The sequence below is a fragment of the Mustela putorius genome, unplaced genomic scaffold (genome assembly GCF_011764305.1).
Source record: "Mustela putorius furo isolate JIRA1106 unplaced genomic scaffold, ASM1176430v1.1 tig00003834_pilon_pilon_pilon, whole genome shotgun sequence".
NCBI classification, from domain to species: Eukaryota; Metazoa; Chordata; class Mammalia; order Carnivora; family Mustelidae; genus Mustela; species Mustela putorius.
Window position 1 is genome coordinate 68,180,794 of NW_025421987.1, and position 5,846 is coordinate 68,186,639.

Genomic DNA, 5,846 nt, shown 5'->3' on the forward strand with positions numbered 1-5,846 from the left:
GGCCTGGGGCCCAGCCATACTACTTCCACCCTTTTCTATTTCACCTGCCCAAACCTGGATGGGGGGCCCCAGGCCAACTTCAACAGGAGCCACCCAATGGGAACCTTGACCAAATTTCTGCAAGAAATATTTCTGGTTTACATTTTTAAAAAAGAAAAAAAATAAATAAAAAAGGAAAGAGAGAGAGAGAAAGAAAGGAAGGAAAAAGATCACAGCCCAATTGTTACCTAGATTGTGGACTTGTGAGACTGAGCTTACCTAAGCTATGCCTGAACTGCTGACCTATAGGAAGTGTGAGATAGTAAATATGCTTTGTTTACTCCACTAAGATAGTGGTAATTTGTTAACTAGCAATAGAACGCAAACATAAATCCTTGATCCTAGTTTACAGTAACAGAAAAGTACTTAGAATCTCCATGTTATTTTAGTTCCTTAAGACTCATGTGGGATTTTTTTGCTTTCTTTGAGTTTTATATGTTAAATTGTGGGATAGAAAGAATTTACTTTACTTTCTTATTTACTTCCAAGTATACTTTTTGGGGGGATTTACTCTAAAAAAATATTTTTTTTCTCTTGTCTCTGTGTCTTAAGCCTGACTTTAAACCTTCTTTCAGAGGACAACATCTGGCCATCATGCTTTTCCTCCTGCCCTAGCCACATCATCTCTTTTGCATGTAGCATCAACCCCTGTCATTTTCAGCTTTTTATTCTGATGGAGTGTAGACACAGTCTCTTTGGCTGTGAAATTTACTCTATACCTCTCATTTAAAGTCTCACTTTCTTTTCTTGTTTTTGCATGCAAATAGTTATTTTATTTTTTATTAAAATCATTCTATAAATTCTGGAGAGTTTTTACTTAAAGAATGATTTTGTAAGGTCAAAACATTTATGGTGGGAAAAACTATCCCCTGATTTGTCTGTTTGTTACATCTAAATGCTCATGTGCCACATTTTACTTTGTAAAAGTTGGACATATCTGTGTTTGGTCAGTCAGCGGTTAATACCTTATTATTTGTAAATTCTCAAATGCTATTTATTCTGCTTGTAATCTCAAACTGTATATTTGAATATGTTGCCTTTCTAAAATGTTCTATAAACCATAACCACTGTGCAGCATATAAGTCATATAATTTAAGTCAGTTAACTAATATACTTTCATATTTCGGAGTGCTAGGAGTTGAAGATATAGAGACATAGACATAAAAAATTAACATTCTTTTTAATCCATTCACCACATAATTTTTAGAGACTTTACAAGCTCACAAAAATTATAGTTTGAATTTTCTATTTAAAGAAAAATCTTAATTTTTTTAGAAAATATTTAATGGTATATGTTTGAAAAGTTAATATATTTACTTATCAAACACATGAAAATAAACAACTGAGATGAAATATTGATGGAATTTTTTTTTCTATGTTTATCCTGCCAGATTCTCAAACACTGATTTGAAATTAAAGTGATTAAGAATTTTTGTTTCCCAAAAGGGCCCCTACTTAGAATATAATCAAGCTCTGGTCCACGGTTGCCTGGAAAAATAAACAATTACTATGGATGGGTCCCTTATTAAATAGTGTCAAAGTCAAATTTTAATTTTAATGGACAGATGAAATTCCAAATCTTTCTGCATGGTGGAAGATAGCAATCACGTTCATTTTGATCTGTAGGGAATAACGAAACATTCAGTAATCACATTTCTAAATGCATATCACAGTAGATAAGCCTTTAAGTGCTCTTTTCAATTAATTAATTAAGCTTATATCTCATTCAGGTATACAAATTATCCTCTTTAAGGGAAAGAAGCTTAGGGAGATATTTAGAAGGAAATTAATTCAAGGAGCTTTTGTTGAAATATTTAAGTCCTATAAACAACTTATCAAATGAACTATAACCGAAGCTATTTTTCTTGTTATCATACTCAAGTCAGTGTAACGCACTGATAAGGAACACACTACACATTTCCAGAGGTACGGTTTGTAATTCTTTAAAGTAGCAGAGCATGTTTAACACACTTGCATTGTGTTAGTTCAGAGGCATAGATTTCTCTTTCGGAATGCTGCCTTTTTATTATATATCAAAATCCCAGAAATTCCTGATAGTATCCAGTGTTAATTATTTTCCTCTGAGATGAGTCAAAAAACAAGAATAATTTGCCATCTCTTGTTATTCATTTGTCAATGAGATCACAGTTTTTACTTTATTGTGAAGTATGAAAGAAATAGAGCATTCCTCGGCAATAAAATGAGGCTTTCTTGCATCTTTCTCTTTAAAAATATATATGCATAGGAAAATGTAAATAAAACAGTGTGCTTATTTAACAAAGAATTTGCTGACATTCTTGTTCCACCTACTTGTTCTAAGTTTGCTGCAGCTGCCTCGAGGCGCCTCCAGATGGCGCCCTAGCGCCCGTTCTCTCCGCCCAGCGGCCGACCGGTTGCCTGCTGGTGGGGAGAATGAGCTTGGAGCAGCGGGGCTTAACCCAGCGAGGCTCAGAGATGGGTTGCTGAAGGACTCGGGGAGGCAGCTGCAACAGGGCATCACTCACTGTCCAAGTATTTCCATTTCTGAGCGCAAAAGGAAGAACTTAAGCGGGCGGCAGTTGGAGTGTAAATTGCTTTGTAGTATTTAAAAGCAGCACGGATCGTGGGCAGCTGAGCTGGTACGTGCGAGAGAAACTACTGAATTGGAATTGTGCTGGGTAGGAACCCGTCTCATCATTCTTTGTGTACCAAACGTTCTGTGTCCTGAATTGTGCCTATGTGTATACACTCATTTCATTTTCACTTGGATCATGGGGGTTTGAGGTCACAATCTTTCATTTTCCAACATGATGTAATAAAAGCTTTGCAGAACCTTGTCTATTGACAGAAATATGATCAGACTAATGGTGTAAAGAAACACATGATAGTAGCACCAAAAATACTTTTATGTTTCTTTGTTAGAGGAGAAAAAAAGAAGAAAGTAAACCTAAACCATTTTACTATGTGGTTTTACCAGATATGACTTTAAAAAGACAATAGAAAACAATATATGTTTAACTACAGTGGACTAGATATTAAATCACTTTTACCTACCTGTAAGTATAGACATAAACGTACCTGTAAAATATAAATGATTTTCATATCTGTGTACTAGAAAAAAATATTGTGTAGCTACAAAAATCGTAATGATGAAAAATACATATCTTGTGTGTGTACATTTTGTATGATCTAATATGCAATGTGAACATGTGTTATGTATGTGTTGACAGTAACATATATATGTCACCTACATGCAGAATTATTGCACAGTTATAGAAATGCCTGTGTTGCATATGGGTGGACTTTCACATCTTCACACACAATAGTTCTATCTAGATTATTAAGTGTGAAGATCATCTATTGTTAAAAAAAATCTGAATTTAAAGAATGTTTAATTCTTTGAATTGTTTCAATGTTACCTTTTAAATTCCCCAAGTTTCATTCAGTTGTGGGCTTAGTTTGTGCTTTTAAAATCTGAGGGAAGTTTGATTCTAATATTTGAACATAAAATTATGGCTATAGTGATTATGTGGAAATAGAATTCATAGATATATAAATCTAGATCCCCTGGATTTGAGGTTACTATTGCTGGAATGCACAAGAGCTCTGAAAACAAGGGAGTTCTAACTGGGAGCTTGTATTAGAAACTAGTCAGTCGACTGAGAGACCCAAAAGTTCAGAACTACATTGGAAATTACAGAGGTTGGGGCTTTACTAATAGTATTATTACTCTAAACTAATGTCAAGCTACTTATAAACTTGTATGTATTCCTTTGTGGCAGATTTATACAGGAATCAGGTACTGAATTTTATGTTCTGCCATTGCACACAGCAAATATAACACAATTCGACTTAAGAAATATGAACTGAGACCTTAATGTTTAAGATAGTATGCCAAATAAATCCTGAGATACCAAGAAAAGTTAGAAACAGTCCCTGCCCTCAAAAAGTTGCCAGTCAAATGACTAGGATGGGCATTTTTATTAACATGAGTATATAGTAAAATACAAATCAAAATAAATGATATTAGAGAGGTGTAAGACAAAGGTTAGCATTTAAGTGGAGGGAGAAATCTGACTTAGGGATTTTATATTACAAGGTACTCCTCTCAAGGGATGGGTGGAAAGATGAATTTTGGTGAGTGAAGATAACGTTCAGTCAGGAATTTAGTGTGTGTTGGGAGTCAGTAGGAAATAATATTATTCAGGTGTGTGTGTGTGGTGGCATGGAGGGGGCCGTATTAGAGATGGCCTTGAACATCAGGCTCAAGATTTTGGCTTTTCACCATTATGTCATACCCAGTGCCACTAACAATATAGGCATTAAGTACTCTTTTAGAAATATTGAGTGTGGTACATAATAACAAGAGCCAGTATGAGGCTTTACAATAACTTTATGATCTCCTTATTGAACATCTACCATATTAAAATATAAGTTCTAAGACATGAAAATCTTTTTTTTTTTATTTTTATATCCACAGGACCTAGAAATTTCTTGGAAAGTGTTTATCTACTGTATGAATGAATGAATGAATGGTAAAATGGGGATAAGACCAGGATTCTATATTATTTACACTTAGTTTTCCTACTACTTATCAATGATTAACATCCTCAAAATTTACCAGTTCTTGGGTTCTTGCCGATTCCCCTTATGGCTCAGGTAACGGAAAGCAAGTTCCCTAGAATAACCACTACTGATATTTAATTTTACTCTGTTTTTAACCTCTTACATGAATAGTCATCTCTTCACATTTTTAAAGGGATAACTAGGATAATTATAAACTGTGTAAGTATTCAGGGAGAATTCACCAGCTTGTTTTTGTATCTCTACAGTAGAAATATAGTGGGTATACAACACATATTAAGCAAATAAATTCAGGGAAACAATTGATGAGTTTGAGGAATGTCTTTGCACCCTGTAGTATGTATTTACCTTCATATATGAATGCCTCCAGTATTGGTAGTCTGCAACTTAATACAGGTCAAACTCTCTAGAGCCTCTTTATGTTTTTGCGGGGTGCAAAATTATCACTTAGAAGATTATTAGCTCTTTGCTCCCATAATTTTAGGGGGTGCCGAAGTAGCATGTTTGGGGTCCCAGCCCCTATACACAGAGGTAGTCCTTTTCTCTATCCCTGGATAATGTCTATAGCTTTTATGGGCAGTGACCAGCACATGTTAAGAAACCAGTGAAAAAAATGTTTTTTTTTGTCACTTGAAAAGATGTTCCTAAATGAAAATAAGTAGACATTTTAAAAGAACTTATAAATGCGGTTCCCTCACCCAAATTATAAGTCAACTATAGTTTCATACAAATGAAAAAGCCAAATAAACAGTGTCCTTGAACCAACAACATTAAAAAGTAAACCAATACCTGGAGGCTCCCCTTTATCCCAAGAGAGACCTTTCTTCTGTGAGGATGACTTATAGATCGTAATTTACTTTTATATGATTCATTTAAAAATGGGTAGAATTTCCCAGTTTAAAAATATGTGTTGATGGGGTTTATATGTGTTAGTTAAACTGGGGATGCAGGATTTGATTCACTTTGAGCTAACGAGCACAAAGTCAGGTGTTTTCTATCATCGGTGTCATTATGGCAAATCTTCACACCAGTCCTGGGCCCCATCCTGTTGGACATGCTATTAATGCTTTATTTTTAGCCTATGTGAGAGGAGATGGTAATATACAGTGAACCAGAATTTTTACTTTATTCTAAGCCTATGGCTCGGCCTGGAGACTAATGGATTAGGGGAAGCATATCTTGTTCTAATAAAGCTGGGTATTCAGTTTCAGAGAAATGTACTGCAGTCTGTACTGCAGGATTTT